Below are 15,438 nucleotides of genomic sequence, written 5' to 3' on the forward strand. Positions count from 1 at the left end.
CTGGCATTATAATGATAACTGCACAACTCAGTTTCGAGTGATAGTAGGGTAATTGCCTGCCATTATAATAAAAACTGTAATCTGTCTGGAAGTAGGAAAGGGGGGCAGCCATTTTAACGAAAACTCCCCAAATCGATTCTGTGCGCATAGTAGGCAATGGGGCCTGCAATTATAATGTAAACTTCCCAACTCGATTGTGAATGGCAGTAGGCAAGTGAGCCTGTCGTTATATCACAAATCCATAACAAACACTTTACATTGGAAACAACGTACGGGGACCTCCCCATGCTCTTTCTCGGATAACGCTAAGAGACATGCAATTTTAAAACAATCTTATTTACTACATGCACACTATTTACTTCGATATTCGAATACAATGTAGAATACCGTAGCGAAGCACGGGTACATTCGCTAGTCATAAATACGTCTCTTTCAATATAATGTGAGACACGATGTTACCTAGCAACCGTTCCGGATGTGATGTGAATTATTTATGGATGGCCATGACATAATGATCCACGGCCTCTGCAGCTCTCTTTATACAGATCCATGACCTGTTCAACTGTCCGACTCGTTGGCTGAACGGTCAGCGTACTGGCCTTAGGTTCAGAGGGTCCCAGGTTCGATTCCCGGCCGGGTCGGGGATTTTAACCTTAATTGGTTAATTCCAATGGCATGGGGGCTGGGTGTATGTGTTGTCTTCATCATCATTTCATCCTCATCACGACGCGCAGGTCGCCTACGGGAGTCAAATAGAAAGACCTGCACCTGGCGACCCGAACCCGTCCTGGGATATCCCGGCACTAAAAGCCATACGACTTTTTTTTTTTTTTTTTTTTTTGCCTGTTCAGCTCTCAAGGTACTGTTGCTAGATAACATCGCGTGACACTATTTTGTTGCACAAATTATCAAATGACCCTCAAATTTAAGACATTTATATCAAAATATGTTGTAAAATTTATTTTTGGAAATTCAAATGATTATAAATATGGCCATCCATTAACACTTGCTAGGTGTCATCAAGTCACGCATTTTTATTGCTAATTTCAGATGACCGCTAGCCATGAGACATAGCCTGCACGGTTGCTAGGTAACGTCACGTTACGGGTATTGTATCACTAATTAAAGAAGACCGCCAGCCATAACACATAACCTGAACGTTTTAAATTAATGATGAAAGTGATGGTGGTGGAAGTGATTAATGTTTTAAAAGGAAGTAAAACTGTGCAACCATCCTCTCTAAACACTAATCAGAAAAAATTGAAGAGAAACGATGTCTCCAAGAATGAAGGTATCGACAAAAGAAATGGAAGGGCCACGAAGGGCGTGGACATGAAAATCTCCCTAGAAGTCGCAAACCTAATTCCATCGGGGTCGGAAAAGAACAAGAGTTGATCGTGGAAGGTCAGATAGGAGAGAGAAAAATTGAGGAAACTGGTGCAAGCAGGTGGAATCAGTGCCAGAATCAGCTAGGCAAACCGTGAATACCAACCCACGCTTCCAAGTCACTTACGCCACTTGTGAAACAAATTGCTTTTATGGGAGAAATGTCTGTCTTACGAACGGTACCAACATTCCAGTTGCGTGCTCCGTGCAGGAAGGATTTTTTTATATTATATGTTGTATAACATGATCAGAATTGGTAACAGTCTTGTTGTGTTTAAAAGGCACTTCAGCTGACTCTACCCGTCAGTCAGCAAAGACTGTTATTGCATGCAGATACAGCAATATAGCCCTGAGCACATACGGAGAAAAAATCCAATATCTAAATTTTCTTGCTCCAGCGAGCAACGTATATTGAGGGTTCAAACCATCACTTGAGAGCTTCTTCTGATAGCAACATAGATTTCTTGTTGCGACGGCTTTCAATATACCGAAGATCATCACATTATCATTATCATTATTATTATTATTATTATTATTATTATTATTATTATTATTATTATTATTATTATTATTATTATTATTATTATTATTATTATTATTATTATCATCATTACATCATTGTGTCGCAAAGTTGTCAAAATCTACTTCACTAAAAACTGAAAAAATGAAAACCTACAACCTGTTTTCCAGTCATTGACCGGGCCAGGGATGTAATGAATGAAGCATATACAGGCTGTTAGTACGATGGGGTCGCCACTCCCAAAGTGATATATTAATGACTGATAGATGCTATGAAATGAGAATGGAGAGTGTTGCTGGAATGAAAGATGACACGGAAAACCGGAGTACCCGGAGAAAAACCTGTCCCGCCTCCGCTTTGTCCAGCACAAATCTCACATTTAGTGACCGGGATTTGAACCACGGTATCCAGCGGTGAGAGACCGACGCGCTGCCGTCTGAGCCACGGAGGTTCCTACTTCACTATTACGGCTAAAACAATTCGAAGAAATGTTAAAAACTGGCCGAGTGGCTGCGCGGTTTGGGTCACGTAGCTGTCAGCTTGCATTCAGGAGATAGTAGTTTCGAAACCGACTCTCAGCAGTCCTTTGGTTGGTTTTCCTTCGTTTCCCATTTTTACACCAGGTCGCTTTCTTCCCTATCCTAAACCTTTCCTGTCCCATCATCGCCACGAGTCCTCTCTGAGTCGGTGTGACGTAAATCAAATTGTTGTTGTGAGAAACAGTGGATAAAAATGTGCTGAGATCGAATCTCGGACCTATAAAGGCGTATCACTCAGTTATCTTTCTTCCAATCGAATATGTAGACAGCTCTTCTTCTTCTTCTTCTTTTCTAGCCTATTTCAATCCACTGCTGGATATAGGCCTCTTCCATGTGCTTCCATCGTCTTCGGTCTTGAGCCACTTGGAACCAGCGTGTTCCAGCCAACAGCTTTATGTCGTCGAGCCATCTCTTCAGGGGTCTTCCAATGCCTCTCTTGTGTCCCCATGGTCTCCAGTGAACAATCCTAGAGGTCCACCTGTTGTAGTCTTGTCGAGCTACGTGTCCTACCCATTGCCATTTTAGTTTTGCTACTATCTCTAGGATGTCTGTTACATTAGTTCTTCTCCTGATGTCCTCTGAACGGATCTTATCCCTAAGGCTGATCCCTAGCATCTGTCGCTCCATGGCTCGTTGTGTTCGCTGAAGCTTGCGAGCACTTTCCTTCGTCAGAGTCATCGTTTCCAGACCGTAAGTTGTAACTGGCAGCACGCACGTATTATAAACCTTGGTCTTCAGGTTAATTGGAACATCCTTGTTAGTGAGGATGAATCTTAGTTTTCGGAATGCAGTCCAACTCATAACTATTCTGCGAGGAATTTCTGCACGTTGGTTGTCTTTTCCAAGTTTTATCTTGTGTCCAAGATAGATGTACTCATCGACAGCTTCTATATATTGGTTTCCCGTTTTAAGTGGTCGACTCTCTGGGCTTAGTATTTTCGTTTTATTAATGTTCATTTCCAAACCAATCTTAGCAGAAGTGTAGACAGCTACTTGGTCTTTTTCTCAGCCCTTGTTCGAAGCAACGTGGTCTATCAGTACTACTATTTTGGGCAACAAATTCGTGCCAGGGGAGGTCACATTCTTGCGCGCACGCCTATTCACCTGTAATGACTACTGACTGCCTTGAACTGGTGCATGTACCGCATACCGGACCGCGGAGATCGATCCACTGACCTCAAGTGCCAAGACTCACGCAATCCCACGCCGTTTGCCTCTGGCTTATTCTGGGAATGATAAACCATATTTAAGTACTTCATAGGGTGGATCCCACATTAAGCAGGACTAATCACTACTGTCAGTATGGACTTGTATTTCCTTGGTCGTAATGAAATTAGGATGCATGGTACTCTCGTAATATAGAGGTGTAGACGCAGGAAATGCCAATACCCTTCTTTATCTTAAGACACATTTCTTTCCTATGTTGTTGTGACCGGCCAGCTCTTGGTAAGTATTTGGTCTAGTTTTACGAATGGATTCACTCCTGACGCCAACCCTATGTGGAGGGATTTATTTAAAATGGCGTGTATGTAGATGAACAGAAGTTCCCGAGCAAAAGGAATTAACCGTGTGCAGTTAAAATACTCGATCCATCCAGGATTCGAACCGAAGAACCTCTGAACTGAAGGTCAATTTTTGGCCACTCAACAAAGAGCCAGATTAAGACTTTAATATTTAATGGATTTAATGATATTTATTTCTTGTCCAACTCCTTGGCTGAATGGTCAGCGTACTGCCCTTCAGTTCAGAGGTTCCCTGGTTTGATTCCCGGCTGGTTCGGGGATTTTAATATCTTCTTATTAATTCTTCTGGCTCGGGGACTGGGTCTATGTGTATGTCCCAACACGCTCGTCATATTCAGGCAACCACCACATCAACAATAACGATTACATCCCTCCATGTAGGGTTGGCTTCAAAAATGGCATCCAGCCTTAAAACAGGGCCAAATCTAGACGTGCGACGCAGTTCGCACCCGTGACTCTACATATGTGGATAATACGATAGAAGAAAAATTATTTTTATTTAACCAAAGTGAGAATACTAAACCGGAGCGAAGCGAAGCTTGTTATACGAACTAGGTAGTTACATTCACAGAGATTATACTAATGAGAATACAGAGCGAACTGGCTGCGCGGTTCAAATCGCTTGGCTGTAAGCTTGCATTCGAGAGGTAGTGGATTCGAATTACATTATCGACAGACCTGAAGGTGGTTTTCCATGGTTTTCCCTTTTCACACCAGAGAAATGCTGGGGCGATACCTTAATTAATGTCATGATCGCCCCCTACCCATCCCTTTCCTATTATAGTGCGCCAGAGAACCTAAGTTCGTGCAACTTTAAACCACTTGGAAATAAATTAATAAATTAATTATTTGTACTCAGTTCGCAAAATAACTGCTGAGAGTGGCAACCAAATATTTCAAAACAGTAAAGTTCTCGCTTGTAGGACACTTTACGAAAAATATCCTGATTGTTCAACCCGAATCGAAACGTTGATCACCATTGGTTACCAGGTCATTATGGCCTAAAGTATGAATTCTTTTAGTGTACTCCAAAATTACAACGAAGCAATAAAGTAGACCAAATAAAACATAATTTAGTTCATACTACCGGACTAAAACTAATAATACTGGTTTTACGAGCAACTCTAGCAGAAAACAATAACTTTTCATGGTATTATTAAAATAATAAGTATCAGAATATCACTTCATATAAAATACGAGATATGTTGAAAATATGACATTATAACATTCATTACTGGTACTGCAATTCATCAACTCATCATCATATCACGAACTGGCCCAGTGAACCGCGAGCAGCTCCAAAGCACCTCCTCGGTACACCTGGCTATCTTCCGCCAGTCGGTCTGTCCCAGATATTCACGTAGTCCAAAACTCCAACCTTCCCTCGGTCTCTCGGTAGTCTCCATCAGCTAATACATCATGGGGTCATCAAAAGTGAAGTCTTGGTGGTTGTCAGCTAACAATGTGGGGACCTCTTTACTTCCAATGACGTAATGGGAATATGTTTTAGAAACACTAAGTCATAACCTATAAAATCATATTCAGACCTCTTAGTCCTCAGAACTATGAAGAGAAAATACTAGGCATATTAAAAACTGTCCTACTCTCTGCATTTGTATCCAATTTAGATTTAAACCTTCTATCAAGTGTATCCCATATCCCTTATTTTACAGTCTGCAAGCTATCTTCATCCTTCTGACTGTCTAGACCTCCTTATCCATTGTAATGCTACTTTCTTCCGAATGTTCCATGGTATTTGGTTGAAATTGAAAACTCGATTTAATGCTACATAGTTTGCCTTCGACTTCTGGATCTGAACGCTAAGAGTTCTTACAGAAATATTATGTAGCCGAGGTAAACATGGGAATGGTGAAAAGAAATAAGAGTAAGGGGTGGTGGTCATATTAAGGTCAATTACAACCAGACAGCAATCCTCTGTAAGAACTAGAGCTTAAAGAAATACTACTACAGTACAATCAATAAGTTCGTGGACTGGTGCCTACATTGTAGGCAATACTGCGTACACTGGTGTAAGAGCTCCACCGTACCCCTTAGGGTACGGAATGCAGTGTACGGAATGAAGACAATTAGTCATTGACTCCCTCCTCCATTCTCATGTTTACTTCAGCTGTATCATACGTAGTAGAGTCATTAAGTTCGTGCCCTGGCCGTCTAGTGTCGCTGTGGTGCACTATGGCGGAGAATTTACACCATTTGATGTTGCTATGACAGTTCTTCGCTAGTCCCAGCAAGAGGCAATTATGTGCATACTGTATAACCTCGCGTAGGACCTCCTCTATAGTCGACGTACTATTAAAAGCCGTACAGTGTGAAAGTATTCATTTAGTTACGTTCGCCACTGAGTCAGCGGCAGCCGTCGATTCCAGTGACAATGCACGGCAACGGCACCGTGTCGTGACCGTGTAATATGAATGGTGTAATGCTATTCTTCACTCCACTAAACGTCCGCCTCCGCAGCGTAACGGTTAATGTTATCAGCTGCCATCCTCGGGGGCCCGGTTTCGATTCCCAGTACTTCCAGTAATTTGAAAAATGGCAGGAGTGCTGCTATGTGTTTGGAATGGTACATGCAGCTCACCTCCATTGGGGTGTGCCTGAAAAGAGCTGCACCATCTCAGAATGAGGACACGAATTTACCTTACGCACTAAGAGAATGTGGCCGGATGGTTTTCGCCCAAAACCTTGCAGTGTGTAAGAAGCCTCACGATTAAAAGCCACTACCACACTGGGGCTCTAACGGAGTAGGCTGTTTTGGAAGAAACGTGACTTTTCACCGAAATCTGCGTGTTAATGATCATAATTATACAGCAGAAGCAGAGGTCTCGTCCTGAGTGAGTATGACGAGATATGTCCATGTACTACAAAGCACGCAATGCTTGATGCTTGCGTTTATCCAGAGCTTGCTAGCGTTGATAATGAAGTGTCAAAGATGATTAATTACGGCTGAGGGAAACTTTATGACCACGATAATCAAATGCGCAACCTTAATTAAAAACAGAAGCAAAAAACATCACTTTCGTCTTTTCTACGAGCAGCAGGAAGAGTTTAAACTTTTTAAAAATTATTCATTGCTTAGTAGTTGTGAAATTAAAAGAAGGTGAAGACCTGCTTTCAGGCGGAGTCGGATGCGCTGAAGTAATCAAACTGGAATGAACAAAGTAATGTAACATAGTGTTAAAATGTTGATCCTGTGGCCAGTTGTGTACACACAAGTTTGCATAATCAACTTTTGGGCGGGTTGGTCGACGGATAAATGGACTTAATAATTATATACGAGAGTCCCATGTAATTAAGTTTGGTGGCACTTTCATGAACATTCCATCATGGGTATTCTAGTACCCTGGAATCCCTTATGATAGCTGCTGAGTAGATAATAATAATAATTATTATTATAGTCCGAATTTTAGATTAATCTACTTACGATTATACAAAATACTGCAGATTTCGCATTAGCACTGGTTGTCACAATATTGGTACTCTTAATAATTACAATTTGTTTGAATTCATTTAACCAAGCTTACCGACTCACTGGATGAATGGTCAGGATTGAGTCCTTCAGTTCAGAGGGTCCCGGGTTCGATTCCCGGCCGGCTCGGAGATTTTAATCGCGTGTGATTAATTCTTCTGGCTCGGGGACTGGGTGTTTGTGTTTGTCCCAACACTTTCATCTTCAAGCTCAGACAACGCACTACACTACCAACCACCACAGAAACACGCAATAGAGATTACATCCCTCCATATAGGTTTGGCGTCAGGAAGGGCATCCGGGCGTAAAACAGGGCCAAATCCACATAACATAACATAACATAACATAACATAACATAACATAACATAACATAACATAACATAACATAACATAACATAACAACATAACATAACATAACATAACATAACATAACATAACATAACATAACATAACATAACATAACATAATATAACATAACATAACATAACATATCATATATATATATATGTGTGTGTGTGTGTGTGTGTGTGTGTGTGACACAGCTCGCACCCGTGACCCTACAGGTGTGGAAAAAGAGGTAGAAGAAGTAGAATAAGAATACTAGTACTGACTTAGAGCGTTTGTTTTTCAATTGAAGTACTGACTTAGAGTGTTTGTTTTTCAATTGAAGAATACTAGTACTGACTTAGAGCGTTTGTTTTTCAATTGAAGAATACTAGTACTGACTTAAAACGTTTGTTTTTCAATTGAAGAATACTAGTACTGACTTAGAGCGTTTGTTTTTCAATTGAAGAATACTAGTACTGACATAAAACGTTTGTTTTTCAATTGAAGAATACTAGTACTGACTTAGAGCGTTTGTTTTTCAATTGAAGAATACTAGTACTGACTTAGAGCGTTTGTTTTTCAATTGAAGAATACTAGTACTGACTTAGAACGTTTGTTTTTCAATTGAAGAATACTAGTACTGACTTAGAGCGTTTGTTTTTCAATTTGCTTACGTCGCACCGACAGAGATAGGTCTTATGGCGACGATGGGATAGGAAAGGTCTAGGGGTGGGAAGTAATTGACTGTGGCCTTTAATAAGACACAGCCCTAGTAATTGCGTGGTGTGAAATTGGAAAAACAAGGAAAACTACATTCAGGGTTCGACCCCACTATCTCCCGAACGCATCTACGTGATCAAAACCGCACAGCCACTCACTCGGTGGCTGAGAACTTAAATCATCAACAAAACACAAGTTCTTTACCAGCCAACAATACACTCTAATGGGACAGTTCTATCCACCAAGGTCAATGGTGAGGCTCTGCACCATATCGATCACTTTCCTTATATCAGCAGCCACCCTCCGATAATGCATGCATAGGTAGAGTGTAATAATACCTCAGATTCACTAGTTCATGGATGGCGAACCTTTACCGTCTAGCGTGTCAGTTAAGGTCTTGTTTTTTACTTTTGACTGTCTGGTGTACCATCAGTTATTTTCCTTCAAAATCATCATGAAACACTTCATTTGACTTCATATAGGTATTAGATTGCATTACATAAAAATCTATTCAAATAAATGTTTCATTTTTATTTTGCAAACATCACTTGAAAATTACATTTTTAAAACAGGTACATTTTTGCTTTAACCTAATAACATGTGCAAGAAATATGGCCACAGAATTAATGTAGTTATGAGGGTGTTTAGGGGTTGTATCAAGGATGTAAAGAAGAGAGCATATTAATCACTATTAAGAGTACGACTCCAATGTATAGGACCCCCGCAATGATTACCTGACGCGAGAAGTGGAAAAGATCCAAAGGACAACAGTACGATTTGTTCTGGGCGAATTCAGACAAAAGAGTAGTGTTACAAAAATGTTTCATTCTTTTGGCTGGGATTGGGAGTAAGGAGAAAAGCTGTTCGACTAAGTGGTATGTTCCGGTCTGTCAACGATACTATGGCGCGGAATATCATTAGTAAACAAATAAGCGTGCATGGAGATTTTTAAAGTAGAGAAGATCAGAATGTGAAGATTAATGTAGGAGGACTAATTGTGGAAAATATTCATTCATAAGAAGTGGAATGTTCGATACATTTATAACTTCTTAAAAACCATTTAAGAAAATACTAGATAAACAATAATTAAGGAATCTTCCACCTGCCCAAAATTCCGATCAGTTGAGAACTTTGTTCCTGACTCGCTGACTAACTTTACAACATATGTAAATCTGGATTAAATTGAAAAATCTGAATATCTGCATTTAAAATGGAAATTATGAAAATTAACATTCATCAAATAAATTACACACTTGTCGAACCTTGTACTCACACTTACTTGTTACCTGCTTACTTACACATACGTTATTTGAAGGGCGCCAGCTGTCACTCAGTACAGCAATAATAGAATGAGACTCTTGACTATCTCTAGGGTGTGGGGTAATAAGCTTACTTTTGACAACATACCATATAAGTTCTGGGAAAAGGAGATTGGCGTTCGGTTTCCCCATTAATTTTGAGGTTAAGATATTTTACTGTCAATGAAATGAAACTCTGAATTCGTTTGATAGAACAATATATATTCTTTAGATAATATATCAAAAAATAGTGAGTCTTGTTGCGATAAAACAGATGAGAATATGAAATTATGACATTGCAACTGACAGAAACTAGGCATGAATTTGAATTCTTCTTGACCGGACATTTAACAATTTATACGAAATATTTCCCTCACTGATTCACTTGACTGTACCTTTAACACTTTGAGTGTAATTACGACGTAATCCATTGCTCTGGTGTTTACTGTAGATGTGTCACGCCTAACGTGGTGATACATCCTTGAGACTGCTTCTTCTCCATATCATCTGACTTCTTTGTAAGTCAATATGGTATGACCTCTTGGTAGGTCCAGGGTTGCCCTCTCTGACTCCTTGGTAAGCCTTGCGTCCGCGTCTTCCACTAAGTGACGGACCAACCATTTGGTCTCACTCTCTCAATGACCAATAATGGCTCACTGAGTCTTCACCATCTCTCGTTCACACTGGTTGGCTGACCACTTAAGGCCTCTTGATCTAGTAGACTACTTCACTGTACTGCATCCGTATAAGTAATGACTCACGCTACAATGTGCATCCACCTTATATAGACTTTGGTTGACACAGCTACGTAATCTCCAAAAATAACAATGACATACTCCCACCTACGCGACAGATATTACATACAGTGGTGAAATAGCCCTGCGGCGACGAGTCGATGCGCGCATATCTAAATAAATGCGATGACATAGCCATGGAGTGGCGATGACTTGGCAGAATCGCCAACAATATTGCACAATGCACCAACGTCACATCCGATCTCTGATATATACAACAATTCTCACTGTACAGGTATTGAGTGTTATACTACACATACGTATATATGTATACATCTAAGTGCAATCTTGCAAGCAACAGGCAATTGCAAAATTGAATAAAACGGATAATTACAATAATAGTACAATATCACAGATAACATAATAATAATACTGACATAATAATAATAATAATAATAATAATAATAATAATAATAATAATAATAATAATAATAATAATAATAATAATAAAAATAAAATACAGATAAAATCATACAATAATAAAAATACAGATATCATCTTGTAACGGGATTTGAACCGTTACAATTCGCCTCCCTCATAAATAAATCGAAGAACAAAGAATCGATTGATTTATGAACAAAATTATATATATAACACTGACACAGATAAACACTTTAAATGAGTATACAACAATAATTTTCTTTTTCAACATCCATACATTTTATAATACATCACAAATATGAGAATTCTTCTCGCACATTGCCATCGTAGATAACTGTCCAGTGTCCCATTCTCTCTCTTTCTCTCATACAAATCACAAGAGTATAGCACTTGATTTAACACACACAAATAATTTTCAATCAATATACAACATTCTTCTCTTTTTTTTTTTTTTAACATATCAAAATATTTTGTGAAATATCACTTATATGAGAACTTTTCTCGCATATGGTTATCGCAGATAACTGTCCAATGTCCTGTTCTCAGTTTTGTCACACAGAACATGACAATGTAGCACTTATTCTTCCAATACACCAATACGACACTTGGTTCACACGCATATCGCAGATGTTAGTTTTATTTTGCCAGTTTCTTACAAAAATTTAATCATCTTATTATTACCTCAACAAATCTCACGTGAAGTACTTCTTTACATCTGTAATACTATAAATACCGACAATATCCCCTTCCTGATCTTTTAAGGAATATGCACACTTCCCGATACGGTTCACAATAGTGAAATACCCCTGTTACAAAATAATAACTTCAACATATTTCCCGCCTCTGCAGATGATGAAATGGAACTCTGAGTAGCACTCTGTCACTCAAACTGAATCAATTTTGCCCTTATTAACTTACATATCTCAACAAATCCATCCTTCCTGGCAACAATAATTCAAGGATCAATACTATGGCTACAAGATGGTTCAATTATTCCGTAATCCAGCATAATGTTTATTTGTTCTTAGACGTCACTAGCATTTTTAAGTTGACTGGGGTACTTACCTCCCACAAACGATCTATGGTCATTTACTACAAATTTATGTTCATATACGTGTTCTTCCTCACTTACCACTTAATACATCTCGATGCTTACCTAACATCGACCACAATTACTCCTCCTGTAATTCACTAAAATTACCTCACGTCACTGCCTCATACCGACTATCCCTCGGATACTGGTCGTTATAGACACCTGACACACTTCAACACATTTCCTCTCACTAGGAACAACTTCACTTACCTCTCATATATTTCAAAGAACACACGTCACCAACACACTTACCTCAGACCATCATAATTAATACGTACTTCTTTGCTAGTTTCTTCATAGAGCAAACACACACTACCTAAATTAAAGTCTACTCTACTTCCATGATTTGCAACCAAGTCAGCTCCTAAAACAACTGAATACACAAGTTCTGGTACAACAAGGCGTGGCTGAAACTTACAATCATCTTCTATCGTGATTACTACCGCTATCCTATTTACTCACTGTGACTTACCCAACGGCTGTTATAAGATCTGATAGTACCTTCTTCATATCACAATTTCCATCATCGGAGTTACTACCTCACTACTTACGTCATATTCTCGGCATTACAAGTACTTACATCACTTAACAGAACACTTCTTACGTCTAACTTACCGCTACCATTGATTACTGCATTATATATGACTACGTCATTACTTAAATATCTCACTTAACATTACTCAGGTCACAATCACACTACTCTTAACTCTACTTTCACTACATAACTACTTATACCAAATACCTGTTCATCTACTACCTTCAGCCTGTCCACAGAATTTACCCGATTCCCTGTGAATCTGAAATACTCTGGCTCGATAACGACACCTTGATGACCTTCATATTCGGTTTATCATAATTCCTCTGATAACTCATATCCGTACGCCTCCCATCTTCCGATTCTCTCTGATTACTCTTCTGACCTTCTCTCTCATAACTCAAATACATACGCCTCCCATCTTCCGATTCTCTTTGATTACTCCTCTGACCTTCTCTCTGATAACTCAAATCCATACGCCTCCCATCTTCCGATTCTCTCTGGTTACTCCTCTGACCACTATCACCATCAACACAACTATTAATCCTCTGCGGATCATGATCACCCCCTCTCCTCTGATACACGGCTAACATTTTCCCCCTTCTCTCTACAATATTACTTTCCCTAGACATCATGCGCTCTCTCTCTCGCGCGCGCCCTTGCACACATTCTTTCCAAAGCCTATCAATGAACACTTTAAACTCTCCTAAATTAGACATATTATTCCAGTACACTCGAAAACATATTTTACTTTCACCGATAAAAACATTAGACAAAATCTCCAACACGTATTCCCATTCAATAACATTGTTCCTCAACTTCCTTGCAAATCTTTTCTCAACTACTTTTACCAATTCTATAGTACTGAACTTTTCTCCAGAAAACTTGGTTAAATCACGATCCCTACTGAACAAACCACTCGCTATTACCACTTCTCTCCCCGTCTCACCTGTACCTTTCTGCCGTATCCTTCCCTGGCAACTCAACATTTCTTCTCTCGCTCCTCTCTCAGCATTTTCTTCCACTATTCTCACTTCTTCCTGCAATTCTTCCTCTCTCTCTCTCACCTGCTGTGATAGCGTTTCCTGTTCGTTCCGTAGTTCACTGACTTCCACAAGTTTGCTTTCAATTTGTTCAATTCTACTAATCTGTTCCCTCGTATCTTCCCTAACTCCATTGTAAATTTTGTCCAATCTTTTCTCGACTACCTCATGAATTTCGTCCCGATTACTAGAAATTTTATTACTTAACAGTACGATGTCATCTGTACATATTTCTTTGACTTGCTCGGTCTGAATATGAATATTGCTCCGATTCAACTTCATTTCACCTTCAATTTCAACACATTCTTCATTTGACTTACTTTCTAACTTATATTCTGACTTAGATTTATGATCATTTATTTCTAATACCTTAGTATCTACATTACTAATGATCACATCACAATTTTGGTTATTACTGCTAATTAATTGATCCATTTTGCTACTCACAGAGTTAATCAGTATATTAAAATTTTCATTATTAGTACTAATTAATTCTTTCATCTCTTCCTTACTATTTTCGTTACTACTAATTATTTGTTCCATTTTATTACTTATTATTTTATTATTTTCCTCCATACGTTTCTGACTTTCATTACTACTAATTATTGTGGCCATCAGCAAGGAAAATTGATCTTGGTTCATCCCCCCCGCGATTTCCTTTTGAGTTTCAGTGTGCTTCTCAATTTCTGCACTTTCCTGAATTTCCTCAGAAGGTTCCATCGTATTCACCTGCTCCCTACTCTGAATTTCACCTTGGATGTCCGCAGAAGCAATGACCTCGTCGTCACATGACTTGTTATTGTCTTCCTTGTCCATCTTTGGTTCACTAGTGATAGTACGCGATCTCAAATTAATTTCCCTCTTCAAATCCCTTGACATATCCCCAAAATACAAATATATATTCCAAAATCATACTCCTGAATTTTACCGATAATAATTTCTGTTGGCTTAAATTGTGCATACTCCTCTCAAATGAACCTATGATATGCTGTCATTCAGACCAAATTCTGAAATTCTTCGTGCACCACGTTGCGGGGCCAAAATGAGAACTTTGTTCCTGACTCGCTGACTAACTTTACAACATATGTAAATCTGGATTAAATTGAAAAATCTGAATATCTGCATTTAAAATGGAAATTATGAAAATTAACATTCATCAAATAAATTACACACTTGTCGAACCTTGTACTCACACTTACTTGTTACCTGCTTACTTACACATACGTTATTTGAAGGGCGCCAGCTGTCACTCAGTACAGCAATAATAGAATGAGACTCTTGACTATCTCTAGGGTGTGGGGTAATAAGCTTACTTTTGACAACATACCATATAAGTTCTGGGAAAAGGAGATTGGCGTTCGGTTTCCCCATTAATTTTGAGGTTAAGATATTTTACTGTCAATGAAATGAAACTCTGAATTCGTTTGATAGAACAATATATATTCTTTAGATAATATATCAAAAAATAGTGAGTCTTGTTGCGATAAAACAGATGAGAATATGAAATTATGACATTGCAACTGACAGAAACTAGGCATGAATTTGAATTCTTCTTGACCGGACATTTAACAATTTATACGAAATATTTCCCTCACTGATTCACTTGACTGTACCTTTAACACTTTGAGTGTAATTACGACGTAATCCATTGCTCTGGTGTTTACTGTAGATGTGTCACGCCTAACGTGGTGATACATCCTTGAGACTGCTTCTTCTCCATATCATCTGACTTCTTTGTAAGTCAATATGGTATGACCTCTTGGTAGGTCCAGGGTTGCCCTCTCTGACTCCT

The sequence above is a fragment of the Anabrus simplex genome, chromosome 1 (assembly GCF_040414725.1).
Source record: "Anabrus simplex isolate iqAnaSimp1 chromosome 1, ASM4041472v1, whole genome shotgun sequence".
Lineage (NCBI taxonomy): Eukaryota > Metazoa > Arthropoda > Insecta > Orthoptera > Tettigoniidae > Anabrus > Anabrus simplex.